The sequence below is a fragment of the Trichosurus vulpecula genome, chromosome 1 (assembly GCF_011100635.1).
Source record: "Trichosurus vulpecula isolate mTriVul1 chromosome 1, mTriVul1.pri, whole genome shotgun sequence".
NCBI classification, from domain to species: Eukaryota; Metazoa; Chordata; class Mammalia; order Diprotodontia; family Phalangeridae; genus Trichosurus; species Trichosurus vulpecula.
In genome coordinates this window covers 372,067,769-372,082,190 of record NC_050573.1, presented here as the reverse complement: position 1 = coordinate 372,082,190, position 14,422 = coordinate 372,067,769, and the positions used below count along the sequence as shown (strand labels likewise).

The window sequence follows — 14,422 nt, the reverse complement described above, 5'->3', positions numbered from 1 at the left end:
ATGGAAGGATGGTAGTACTTTAAAGAAAACTTGGAACCATATGTGGTAGAGGGATAGGTTTAGGGGGAAAGATGATCAGTTTTATTTTGGACATATTGAGTTTGAGATAATGACAGGATGTTTAGTTCAAAATGCCTGATAGGCAGTTGGTGATCTGGAACTGAAGGAGAAAGACTGCAACTGAATATATAGATCTCCTTTAATTATGACAAGCATTCTAAATAAGGAGTTGAAGATTAATTTAGCAGGTATATCTCCTAATAAACAGTTCCAACGTTTTTGGGCTACAGGTAATAATCCTTCAAGGAACTTATAAAAAATTTCCCCTTTGGTCATCCTTTATGCTTGCCAATGGGTACTTTAGGACAGAAACAAATTTGTGATGCTTCAGTAGGAAAAGAACTAAATTTATTATCAGAGTCCATGAGATAAAATCTTGACTCTGCTTCTATTTATGTGACCTTTGACAAGTTACAAGGCCTCTATGTGCCTCAGTTTCCTCATCTGTAAAACAAGAAGGTTGGACAAGAAGACATCTTAAATGACCAAATCTCAGCACTTTTGCCTAGCCCATTTATTTTCTACTTTTTCTGCTATTCTTTTTCTGCTTTTCTGTGGCATTTACTTCTTCCCTCCACTATCCCAGGTACCTTGGACTTTCTCCTTATCTCCCTGTCAAAAACCTGCTCTCAAGGAAAAGAATAGTCATTTGACCAAGGGTCATGTGATTCTCAGTCACTACAGTCCCTTCCTGAGCAGGTTTTGGATTTTTAATTTGAGTTACAATGTCAAATCTTCTTTAACGTTTACTCCAGTCTGTCCTCTTTGGTAAAAGTTGTTCCTGATTACCTGATCTCACTGCTGTAAGAACTCCTCTTTCCCGACCCCCAGTTTGGTAGGTACATCTCTATAGGCACGTTCAATCTGGTAAAGTAGAAGATATCCAGGTGCCCATTTACATGTTATGACAATGCAGAACACTGAGACTCTGGCCTAAAACACCCCACTACTGCTGATTCTACCCTTATATATTATTCTTATGTTTCTTGAAGAATTTTTTAAGCCTTTAAGAGACTCCTACTTAAATGCAAATATCCTTGAGAGAAAGGATGCCTTAAATTCTTAGTAGATTTAGCAGGAATTAGTGGAGTGAAGTAGAAAAGGCTAGACAAGTAATGAGAAAGTCAAACACCAAACAGACTGTCTCCACCTCAAATTTGCCTGGTACCAGCCCTGGGGTTGAATTATGCTGACCATATTAGGAATCTCAGAGTCTCTTAGAGAATAAGAATAAGTATTTATGGTAACTCTATCAGTGGTGACTGGACCAAGACTGAGATTCTAGAGAAGAAAACATTTAACTGCCTCACCTGGGAATCTGGCCCTTGACCTTCACCTCATTAGCTGGAGTGATCTGACCAAGCCTGCTAACAAGTCATAGCCATTCTTTACCTAGAAATGGACATCTAGGGTGGAAATCAAATACTTCTTTACTTAGAAATGGACATCTAGGGTGGAAATCAAATACTTAAACATTTGCATCAACTGCCCATTTGTGTTACAAAATATAAGTCAAGTTCATGTTTGATCTCAAAACTCCCATGTCCTTTTCTGGAAATGACCTTTGAGGATTTCACCCAGGGTACTAGCCTCTTAAAATCCATAATAAACTCCTGTCAGCTATTGCTGCCGCAGGATAACATATTACCCCAACGTTGGGATCAATCACATCCTAGGGCCTGAGATTCAATACATCTTGTTGAAAGGATGCGAAATTTTTAGAATACATTAAAGTGAAGTTTGCAAATCCCATGGACATAAATTAGGAAATCTACTTGATATACTTTCATGTCATCACATCTTTTGTCTGGTAACTTGCTGAGTATGGGAAATGAGTTATGGTAATGTTTAAACAGAGGAGAGTGGGTGAATCCAGACTGCCTGGGCTTTCCCGGCTCTTTTCTGCAGGACCTTGGGTGTGACCTGCTCCAATTTTCTTCTCACCTTGGGAAATCAGTGCTAAATCCCAATTTCCTATTTGGTTCTTTAGAACTAACAAGTTTTCTCCTGCAAGGGGAAAGAAGGGGGCTTGATAGAAACAGGACAGGGAGGGAGGGAGAGGAGAAAAGCAATTACCCAAGCAAAAGTTCATCTCACACAGGCTGCCTGACAGGCAGAAATGAAAATGATTTGCTTGGGGACTCTTGACTAGGTTACCATTAAGTTATTTGCATATTATTCTGTGGATTTCCTGTGGTTGAGAAACCCAGGAATTGAACTCTCTAGTGTCCTCTCATCTCTGAACACTAATTCTGAGACTTGGGCTTTTAAATCTAGCCTGAACCAAATGTAATTGGCTCAGACTCGAGGGCACTGAAGAAAACCACCTTCTCTTCCCAATCCCCCTCCACATGCAAGGAAACAGAGGTTAAGAGTAAGGGAAACTTTATAATGCCCAAAGATCTTCCTGCCCTGCTTACCAATATAGCCCTGAGGAGCTCACTCATTCCTACATTGCAGGCCTTGAGGTAGGAACAACAGAAAAAGAAATAAAAGTACTCACTCCCAGATCCTTAGTACGTCTTTCTTGTTTGAGGTCCTCTTTGTTGATTTTGGGGGGGATGAGACAGTGGTGGGGAGTATGGATACTGACTAGATGATCCCTAAGGACCTTTCTAACTTTAAGTGTATGCATATGGAAAGGAAGTTAAAGAAGGAGGAAATACAGAATGTGAAAACTGTAATCAACTTCAGAGGTTAGTTAATCCTGCCCTGTAATTTTATAGATGATAAAAAATGAAGCTAAAAGTAGTTAAGTAATGTAAGTTTACTCAGCTAGTTAGAAGAATATCAAGGATTAAGATCAGATAGACAAGATGACTGAAGTCCTCTGAAGTATCCACTCACAAGCAAAGGAGTTGAATTCCTGAGTTGGAGTGGAAACAATAGATATTTACATGATACTTCAAAGTTTGCAAAAAGCCTCACAACAACCGTATGAGGCAGGTATTATTACTGTTTCTATTTTACAAATGAGGAGACCGGAGTTCAGAAAGGGCAAGTGATATACCCGTGGCTTCACAGCTAGTAAATGTTACCTGCAAGATTTGAACCCAGGTTTTCCTGACTATAAGTTTTAGAATCTATTCCTATTCTACATTCTACTTGCTGTGATTCAATTTCCTCATTTGTAAAATGACTAGATCTGTTTTTGTGGTGGCAAAGAACTAGACAATAAAGGGATAAGTTGAACAAATTATGGAATATGAATACAATGGAATACTACTGTGCTATAAGAAGTGAAGAAGGGTATGGGTTCATAAAAACCTAGGAAGACGTGTATGAACTGATGCAGAGTAAAGGGAGCAGAACCAGGAAAAGAATTTATACAATAACAGTATTGTAAAGACAATCAACTTTGATTTAGCAGTGATTAACAGAATGAACAATCATGATTCCGAATGTCTCATGATGAAATATGTTACCCTACTCCCTAACAAGAGGTACTAGACTCAGGGTACAGATTGAGAAACATTTTTTTGAAACATGGTCAATGCAGGCATTTGTTTCATTTGGCCATGCACATTTATTACAAAGAGGTTTTCTTTTTTTTTTCTTTTTCTTTTTTTGTTTTTTCTTTTTGTTTAATTGGAGGGATTGGTAGGAGGGAACAAAGGTTTATGTTCATTAACCGAAAAAATAAAATAAATGTTAATGTAGTTATAAAATGACACTGAGTCTCTAATGTTATTTCTACCTCTAAAATTCTAATTCTATGATACTTTGAACTTCTACTTCGCTCCGTCCTCTCCCTCACCCTCCCCACCCTATTTCTCCCAGCACTGATTCCTCAATCTAGTATTGGTGTTTGTTATTTGGGTTCTTAGTTGCCTTTCACTGGACATTGAAACTACAAGCCTTCTATATGTGATGGGGAAGGGTCAATAATGGGGAGTTGAGAGGATCTCAAGAATCTTCACGAATAACTCTGAGAGCTGTAGAAGGAAGGTACTGGAGTTGGTAAATGTAAGCAGGAATATGGTGCCAGGTGGTTTTAGAAAATTGTTTGCTAGAACAGATTACATATTCACTTGAGGTTCTCATTGGTATACACCTGTTTAAATGTCACGAAACAGATTATTTTTTCTTTTTAATGGCAATATGAAGCCATACAAATTGCATCGCAAAACTAACAGAGGATACAGTGCTGTGTTATTTGTGGTAGCTTGATTGACATAAAATACCCTTACCAACAGCTGCTTCTAATAGTTATTTCTCATAGGCAGGTCCATTTGCAATCCAAAAAGGGAACTATGATAACCCTTGTAAAGGCTGTTTTGTGCACCAATGGTTTAAAATCCAATTTCAAAAGAACTGCCAAAATATGGATTATAAAACAAGCTGCTGTATCCATCTGGTAACTAATGTAGTGACACAGTAACATTCTGGAACACCAGGCCATTCATCCATTCACGGTGCCTCACACAGCTATCAATGTGAATAAATACCGCAAAATATAGATGGAGCCATTAAACTGCCATCCTTACTGAAGACTGAAATATGTCTGATGGCAGAGCCACAACCAAATTCTTTGCTGTCAAAATGTGACAAAACCATGGGTCAAATTTGTATTTCTTTCAATACTTTACAATCAACAAATGTGTCTCGTGAATACCCACTATGCGCCTAGCCCTTACTGTAGATTTGTTAGCAAAGTAATACAGAGCAAAATAAACTTGAAAATTTAAATATAATAGACAGGTAAGGCCAGCCCTTGGACAAAATGGGTGAAGTTTGTTATTGATACTATATAAGTTTCCTCTTTCTTGTCTCTTCGTGCTTCTATACTGACAAGTACATCCATATATGTTGAGGTTTGGGGTGGACGGGGGCTTGAGACCTCAAAATACTGACATGCTGGGTCCTTCTGAATGAATTCAATTCAAGCCTTCTCAGCCAAAGACAAACAAAGTTTACTAAACATTCACCATATTGGGTATACTCTTAGGGACCCTGAGAATTTGTGATGCTAAAGCCAGTGGGCCAGATTAATCTGAACTGAGCTAGATTGAATCTGAGTACCTTCATGGAGGCAAGATGGAACTTATATTCAGACTGTGGAGTCTGGGGTGATGGGAGGAAGGGTTTAGGGCAGATTGGGGTGACTGGGGTAACTGGGGTGTGGTCAAACTCCAGGGTGGGAAATAGCTGAAGGCTACCTGGAGATGACAGACAACAGAGGGCTAGGGTAACAGGCTTGGATGTAGATATTTTGATACTATCAAGGGTAGAAACAGACAAAAGGCAATTCAGAGGTAACCAGACAATGGAAGGCTAGGCTAGGCTAGGCTATTTGAACCTGAAAAGCCAGATCAAATGGGAAGATTCAGAGTGGGGTTCAAGGGGGTTCCCACAGTCTAAACCCCACCACATCCACATGTGCCCCTCACTCCTACTTCTTCCAAATATGCCCAGGGATGCTCAGGACCCTCATGATGACTTCATTATTCAACCTACCCCTACTTTCCCTTCCTGTGCAATGTTCTATGATATAAACTTGCATTTTTTTTAACTCCTTTCCATCACCACCTACCTGCTCTATACCTCTTTACCTCAGGGTACTATTCTCTTTTCCAGGGTCATGGCTAGTTATCTAATTAATCACACAATCTGGTTTTCATGGATAAAAATGCATTCATGGGCCATGGGGAATTTTTATTTAAACATGGAGCTACTGAAATCCCAGTGTCTTAGCCTAAGAAAGAGTTCCAAAATGGTAGAATTTCAGACACTGTGAAAGGCTTATTGAGGTGTTGTTTGCAGGCAAGAAGGCTAGACTGCTAAATACCATTGAAAACATACCCTAGAGGCAGAATACTTAGGTTGGTAGTAAGGTTGGGGATACTGTGAGATAGAGGGAAAGAACATTGATCTTGCTTTTGCATCCTCGAATTTGAATCACTGCTCTGTCATTTACTGGTTAAAAGAACATGGTGGCTTGCTCCATCTGTGTGCAGCCCATTGAATTATTGGGATCAATGTAGGCGACTCTGGATTAGCATAATTAATTTGTCTCAAGTTTCAAACTTAGTCTACTTGGGAACTTCTAAGGTCATCCAAACTTCGTTGGCCAGGCTAATAGGTAAGATCGGAAACATGTATTTTTAAAGTAAAAAGAAAATCAAACATTCAATCAGGCTTAAAGTCATTTGTGAAGGAATAGGAAGACAATTTCAAAAGATTATATAGATTAGAGTCTCATTCCCAAGCAAATATCTGAAAAAACAATTCCCTTCAAGACACATTCCATTGTATATATCTCTTCAGAGAAATTGTGTGTTTGGACACAAAAGACACTTCCCAACAAAACAGCTGAACATCCCCATATAAAAGCTGTTACCTGAAGGAGACTAGAGATTGTGATACCAAATACAACAATAATGAAGGAGGTTCATTGAGCATTTTTTAAAATGACAAGAAAAATAGCGAAATAGGCTTTCAGAACAGATCAAAAAGTTGAATTGTAACTTCTTAGAAGTAAAAAAGCAAACTATAAGCAGTAGTAATTTGCAGTCTGAGATATGTATATAATATACATATATGTATACATATATACGTATATGTGTATATATGTATACATATATGTATATATACATATGTGTATATATTTGCTTTATGTAATGAAATATTTGTTTTATTTAATGTTTAACTTTATTCAGAAAAAGTAAAATAATTGTTTGAAAACAGTTGAACAAAAGAAGGAGGAGGAGAAAGAGGAAGAGGAAGAGGAGGAGGAGGAGAAGTCACTTCCCTTCAGCAGCTTGTTTCATCGTCTTGAAAATGAAGGGGTTAGAATATACAGCTTCAAAGGTCCCTTTCATCTCTAAATCTATGGTCCTGTGGTTCTAATAATATAACAATAATTCAAGGCAATTACATAGAATATGTGGCAAATAGCAAACAAAGAGTTAAATCAAACTTTTAGCATTTGCACTAGGCATTTTCATCACTGCCTCAGGCATGTACCCCAGGGATCCCTGATCTTAACTCGTCTTTGGTCACTCTGGGCTTATCCTATGACATCTACAACATAGAGGGATGGACACACACCAAGTGACTCATGTCAGCATGTTAGCTTAGTTTCCATGGTGTCAACATTGGCTATCTAGGGACTCTTTGCATGGCATTGCAGGCCAAAAACACTTATGGCAGGGTGTTGACATAGGAACAAAGAATTAAGAGAGTAGTGTCATTTTCATTTACATGGGAAGGGTGTGAACATTGAAGTCTGGTTATTCTGAGAACACTGCTCCTCAGTCCAGAACAACAAAACATCAGGGTCAGGCAAGGGCTGCCATCTTTTCCAGTTTTACTCTTCTTCCCACCATACCAGCTACCTAGAACTAATGACTCTCTCGTGAACTACCCCATTCTACCACTCACTCTCTCCAGCTTTGTTTGTATAACTTTCCAAAGCCTTTCCTTTCCAACAAAGGCCTGGCCAAGTCTTTACACAGCATTCTGGGACAAATAGCACAGAGCCTTGGAGTCAAATATTGAGTCAAGAGACACTCTATCCTAATGAGTTCTCAAGGTTCACCGAGCCTCAGATCATAGAAAAAACAGGTTGTGTTTGTTCTTCATTTTTGAAGAGGACCATGACATCAGGGAAATGATGACATGGCTTTCAGTTGACTTTAATTTGAGTGAGAGAGAGCTGTCAAGGTCACCAGCCTCAATTTCTCCTCCAGAGCCATCTGGGTCCAGTGGCCAGATATTCATCAGGACAACTGGAGATGGCCCAGAATGCAATGACAGACCTTGGCCCTTTTAGGCTAAGGCTTTTTCAGGTTCTCACTTTAAATGAGGTAAAGCTCATTCAGTGAATAGGCCTCTTTAAGAAGATAGTCCGGGGATGGCCTCTTTAATTAAAAAAAAAGAAAGTCGTGTCATCATTTCCCTGATGTCATCGTCCTCTTCGAAAATGAAGGACAAGTACAACTTGTGAATAGTCCAAGTTGCCTGAATGGGGACCCAGCCAATTGGGTAATTCAGCTCATTCTCTCCTTCTCCCTCTCTTCCCTCTCCCTCTCCTCCTCTCCAAAGGAAGGTAAATTTTGATGGCTGGAAACTGCCCACTTAGAAAAAACATTGAGGTCCTCTAGAGAGCCCCTTTATGTGTATGCATGTGTGTGTGAGTGTGTGTGTGTGTGTGTGTGTGTGTGTGTGTGTGTGCATGTATGAAAAAGAGAGACAGAGAGAGAGAGAGAGAGAGAGAGAGAGAGAGAGAGAATAAATGACTTCTTTTCTGTATTTTTTCTTGCTATTTAATTACTTTGTGGCTTTGATCAACTTACCTTACATCTCTGAGCTGTAATTTCCTGAACTATAAAAAGAAGGGTTTGGACTAGACCAGTGGTTCTCAAAGTGTGAACTAGGGCCTCCTGTTCATTCCCAAGACCTTGACATGGAGTCCTTAACATCAAAACTATTTTGATAATAATAGTAAGATGTTTTCATTTTTAATGTGGTAAATACCAATAGATATATAACAAATAAATAAAAGCTTGTGAGTGGGTCAATAATTTAAAAAAAACATTTATTCAGTGTCATGATCAGACTATTATATTTAGCAATCAACAGCATGGTTGCAAAAAAAAACTACATTAAAACCCTTTGTTGGAATGCTTTACACTTTCCACAGAAAAGAAACTAAAATTACCTGTTACACAATTAGTCACAAATACAGTCCTGGTGTTTTTTTGCCCCTACATAAAAAAAATATTGTCTAAAACATGTCTTCTTGTAGCAGCTAGGCCCTGCCACCACTGTGCTTGGCTGACTTCATAAATCTGTTGTAACTGGTAGTTTCCTAGTCACTTCTCTGGCGCTCTTCTCCTGCTAAGCTTTGTTTCCTAACAGTAATTAAAATCTTCTGCCACTGCCATAACTATTACTACTACTATTACTAATGGAACCACCATAGCTACCTTAGTTATATGGTTTGGCAAAATATTGGCCCCCACTATAAGGACCTGAGCTCTTGCCTCCAAAGTTTCCTCACTTCATGGAACCAAAGTTTGAAGACTGATTGCTGTAGTTGCCAAAATCATTGTAGTTTCCACCACCTCTAGAGTTTCTTCCACTGCCACAGCCAAAGCCACCTCTGCCTCCTTCATTGTTATAGCTGTCATAGCTGCCAGTCCCATAGTGGCACTGCCCTGGTTTCCATAATCCTGTCCACCACTTCCATAGCCTCTGTTTCCTTTAGAGTAACCAGGGCCACCTTCTCCATAACCACCATCATTTCCAAATCCATTGTAGCCATCTACACTTCCACCATATCCTCCACCGTCATGATTGCCACCAAACCCACTACGACCACTGAAGTTCCTGCCATGGGCAAAGTTCCACCAAAGCCACTTCCATGGCCACTACCAAAGTTTTCAGAACCACTTCAACCTCTTTGACTAGATGAAGCACTGGCCATTCCTTGCTTAGACAAAGCTTTCCTTACTTCACAGTTGTGGCCATTCACAGTATGGTATTTTTCAATGACAGTCTTATCCACAGAATCATGGTCATCAAAAGCAACAAAAGAAAAGCCTCTCTTTTTGCCACTGTCTGGGTCAGTCATGATTTCAATCACTTCAATTTTTCCACATTGTTCAAAATAATCTCTTAAATGATGCTCCTCAGTGTCTTCCTTAATGCCACCCACAAAGATCTTGTTCATAGTTAAGTGGGTGCCTGGCCTTTGAGAGTCTTCTCTGGAAATAGCTCTCTTTAGTTCAATAACTCTGTCATCAACTTTGTGAGGTCTTGCATTCATGGCTGCATCTACCTCTTCCACTGTGGCATAGGTGACAAAACCAAAGCCTCTGGAACATTTGGTATCTGGATCCCTTTTCACCACATAGTCTGATAAAGTGCCCCATTGCTCAAAATGGGTCCTTTGGTTCTCATCTAACATCTCGAAGCTCAGGACTCTGATAGAGCTTCTGAAGCTGCTCAGGCTCCTTGGGGCACTCTGACTTCAACATGGCAAGAGTGGTAGCAAACGTTTCAGTGATCCTTCTCCAAAGGTGTCGAGGACAGAAAGGAGCTAGCTAACTAGGGTAACTGCCTCCCCACCTCTGGCCCACTTTTCAATCCCTCCTCCTTGCATTCAGCATTGGTAGACTCCCCCCTCAATAATCTTTAAGAGTGTAAAGGAGTCCTGGGGTCTAAAAGTTTGAGAACCACTGGACTAGAGGATTTCTCAATTCCCTTAGGGCTCAGGGTCCTATGCATTATATCCATTTTTTATTCCTTCCCCATTCTTTATCTCAAAGGTAGAAAAAGAGGAGGGCCAACACATAAACACACTGCTCAGTAGCAATGTAAAACTCCATTTCATTCCTTGAAAAATTATTTAATTACCCATTGTGCTCAATAAATTGTAGTGGGTAACTGGAAATTTTGCTCTTAAAGAAGGTCAGATAAGTGAAGATTTTTTAAATTCTTTTAAATGTGACAATCTGAAATTTGTCTGCATTTTGTTTTAACTTACTTTTTCCTTTAAGTCACAAGTAACAGCCTTTTAGCAATATCCTGCCAAATTAAGGAAAGGAGAATCTGGCATCGTAATTGAGTCACGAATATCCAGAGTGATATTAAGTGTTGGAGAGGTCAGACTAGAATTGAGGATAAAGTAAAATGAGAATTGGAGAACTCCTCTACTCTGGAAAGGATGTTTTGGAATTCATCAGAGAAATTGTCTCTGGCCTCCCAAAAGTGTTAGTCTTTTTCATTCATTCAAGAAACATGAACTAAGTGCCTACTAAGTGTAATGCTCTCTGCTTAGTCTTGGGATGGTAGAAAGACACTTAAAAAAAGGTTCCTGTCCATAAAGAGCTTAGAACTTAGTGGAAAGAGTGGGGAGAAGAGGGAGAAGTAAAGCATAGAGATATTAATCAAAATGTACACTGAATATGGAAAACGCATTAACAAAATTCGAGTGTCATATAGACCAAAAAATACAATCTCTTTTTAATCCCTTATAATCACAGAATTATATTTGTATGTGAAGTCCCAACCATATTTTTCTCTCCAAACTAATCATTATTAAATATTAATAATGGCAATTCAAGCCTTTGATACTGGTAGGGGGTGGTATTGCCCATGTATCCAAAGGTCCTCAGGGCAGAAGATCTAGGAACCTAAATGATGTGAATGTCTTCCAACATTTTGAGATATTCAGAAGTGCTGAGAAGATTGGTCATGGATTAGAAGGAGGAAGAGATGATTTCTGCTGAGGCTCAGACCTTTGAGGCACCTTCCAATGCAGATTCTCTGATTCTGTTATACTCAAATATTAAAATGGAGTGGTGTTATCAGTGACGCAAGAATTCCTTCCAACAACTCAGACCACAGCCCCTCTACATCGGCCCATCTGGTACAATTCTTGTTGGTGTCCTCCCAGAAATTCTATAATGTATTATTAAAGGGATGGTTAATGAACATCTGCCACATGGAAAGTGGATTAAAGTTGTTCTGCTTAGTATCAGAGAGCAGAAGCGGGAACAAGAAGGGGAAATTTCAAAGAATCAAACTGAAGCTTCACATAAGGACATTGTGTTCACCACTGTCTAGGAGAAGATGTGGCACAAGCAGAGTTCAAATCAAGAAGGGATCTCCTACAAATGGTAAGGTCCCCCAGAATGCTTTGGATACTGCATTATTCCATCAAGCTCAGATTTCTGTGTTATGACCAGAAAATACATGGTATTTCTTCTGATTTGGATTCAGGGTCAGACTTTCATGAAATTATTAAATCAAAGAAGTTAATCGCTTATATTTTCCTACCTCCTCTACTAACATTCTTTTTATCATTTCTGGCACCCCTGCCTTTATTCTGGGTACCAATATGGCTATTCTTGCTAATCTTTTCTAAGGGGATAGCTGATAAAGATTTAAGATGTCAGTTTATCCAAGGGCTTTTGCATTTTCAAATCCCCTCAAAACCCTCAAACACAAATTATCAGTGAAAGAACCTATAGTGCAATTACAGACATTAGGGAACAAGGGAAAGAGATGCTTTTTGGGGGAAAGGAATTGGGAGCTTTTCAGCTAAAATCACCCCATATAAGGGGTCAGGTAAAGTCAACACTGGTCACTGGCCCATGACAGGAACCATGAATCTAACATAAGGGAGTTGGGGGGAAGCATAACAAGGATATTACATGTGTGTTAATTATGCTTATCCTAGATAAGGAGTTCAATTTTCTCTTCAAGAAGGTAGCCTATACCCCTTACCCTACACAGTTTGTTGGCTTTTGTGGCATTTAGTTACTATAGGTGTGTGGTTTAGGTGCCAACCTCTGCCCCACCCTCACCACAGTTCCCTTTCTCCAGTCCTACTCCTGCCCTCCACCTCACCCCAACACAGGCCTAAAGCAGGGGGTGGTGTTAAATGAGACCAAAGAGCTAGCAAGATAAAAAGCTAAAACATCCCTTCAATGAACTTAGATTCTTCTGAGGAGAAACGAGGTACCAAAAGATAATGAATACAAGAGGTGGGCAAAGCTCACCAGCAACTGAAGGATCAAAGAAGTTGGTATAAAGGAGATGTCCTGAACCTGAACTGCGCCCTAAGGATTCTTAGAGATGAGAAGGTAGCAGGTACACTTTATGTATGGGGGACAGGGACTGTTTGTGAGACTGTAACATGAAAACACTTTGTAGGTCCTCTGTTTGCATTTTAGCCTGCAGCACAATAGTACTTACCACTCTAGTTTGAGAGTGATACAATGCATTAAAGAGCTTTATGATTGATTCAATGTTCTAGCTTGGCTACAACATTTAATCAGTGGCAGCTAGCCGATTCAGTCTCATCTGCTACAAGGTCTGGAGAATTCACAAAGTCACACTCCAGCACTTCAGCAATTTCAGCTCAAAGTCCCATTCTTGCAACTGTGATTTTAACAGAGCTTCAAGGGACAGTAGCAATTCTTAGTAAATCTTTATTATCCCTTTTTTTTCTCTCTGCTCTTCTCTCTCTCTTCTCCTTTCTCCCTATTCCTCCTCCAGTCTCCTCAGCTCTCTTCCCTTCCCCTCCTACTCCTATTGTTATCACCCCCTCCCCATTAAATCACCATTACTGCTGCTGTTGCTTTATGATGCATTGTATTATTGTACTGTCCTTACAAAGCACTTGATAATAACTATTGTCTAGGACAGAAGACAGAGCTCCCTTATTCCACACTCATTTGATGGGTCAGTTTGTTGATGGATGGTTGTAATGATCCCTAGACACCTGGTCAGAATAAAGACCAGCAAAAATGATTCCAAGCTTTTCCCACTGCAGCCCCCACTCCAACTCCAAGGAGTTTGAATATCAAGTAATGGCCAGTTCCTCAGGAGTCTTCTCAGTGCCCCCACTCCCACCCCCCACTAATATGAATTAGCACTAGTTTCCAGATCCAGATGCTGAGCTTCCCACTCCCCCCCATGCCTATTCTTGTTTGACCTAGATAAGAACCCTATAAAAACCCACCAAACATTACTAATTAGAGTACACCATTTCCCTTGGAAGCTCAGTAGGTTCCAGACCAGTTCCCAGGAGACCTGACCTTTTTCCACCATTCCCCTTGACTGCCTTCATATTTTATGTGTGATATGTGTCCTCAATAGAGGAGACTCTGTCTTTACTGTCTTGTTTACTCCATGTTTCCTTTTACTGAAATATTGGTATTCTGAACCTTCCTAAACCTATATCAAGACAATACAGATATGTCCCTCTAAAAGTTCACAAAATTGTATGCAAAGGTGGAGGTGTAACTGACCAAAGTAGAGTGGTTTGGGCCTATTATTTTATGGAAGCTGCAGAACACTTTCATTAATGTAGCTTAAGAGCCACATAAGCTTGAAATCATACTCTACAACCCAGAAACTTTATTTTTGTATGCTGGAATAAGCACTTAGCTCTCCATGTATAGTAGCTCCCCCACCAAACACATATTTATAGAGCTTCAGAATATCAGACAATGACTGGATTTGCTGCTTAATTTCATATTACTTATAAGGAGGCACAGGGGACATGGAGGTCATTGTGATTTTTGACATTCTAAAAAATGTTTAATGTGTTAACATATTTAAATGGCGGACCCTTGGGAAATATATATAATTGCCCACTTAAGCTTCAGATAGATAGATACGTGTATATACATATATATACATATATATGCATATGTGTGTATACATTTTATATACTTTATATACTTATACATACTTTATATACTTATACATACTTTATACATAAAGTATATACTTTATATACTTATATACTTTTTATACTTACATAAAAAAACACTCAATGTTTTAAAAGCATTAATAGGAAAGAGAAAAGGGCATGGAGCAGAAGACATGCCCCTCCCTTCAT

General features: G+C 39.4%; 1 pseudogene; it reads right to left on the bottom strand.

The window, feature by feature from the left end:
• Positions 1-8,925: 8,925 nt before the first annotated feature.
• On the bottom strand, positions 8,926-10,043 carry LOC118834315 (annotated as a pseudogene).
• Between the last annotated feature and the right edge of the window lie 4,379 nt (positions 10,044-14,422).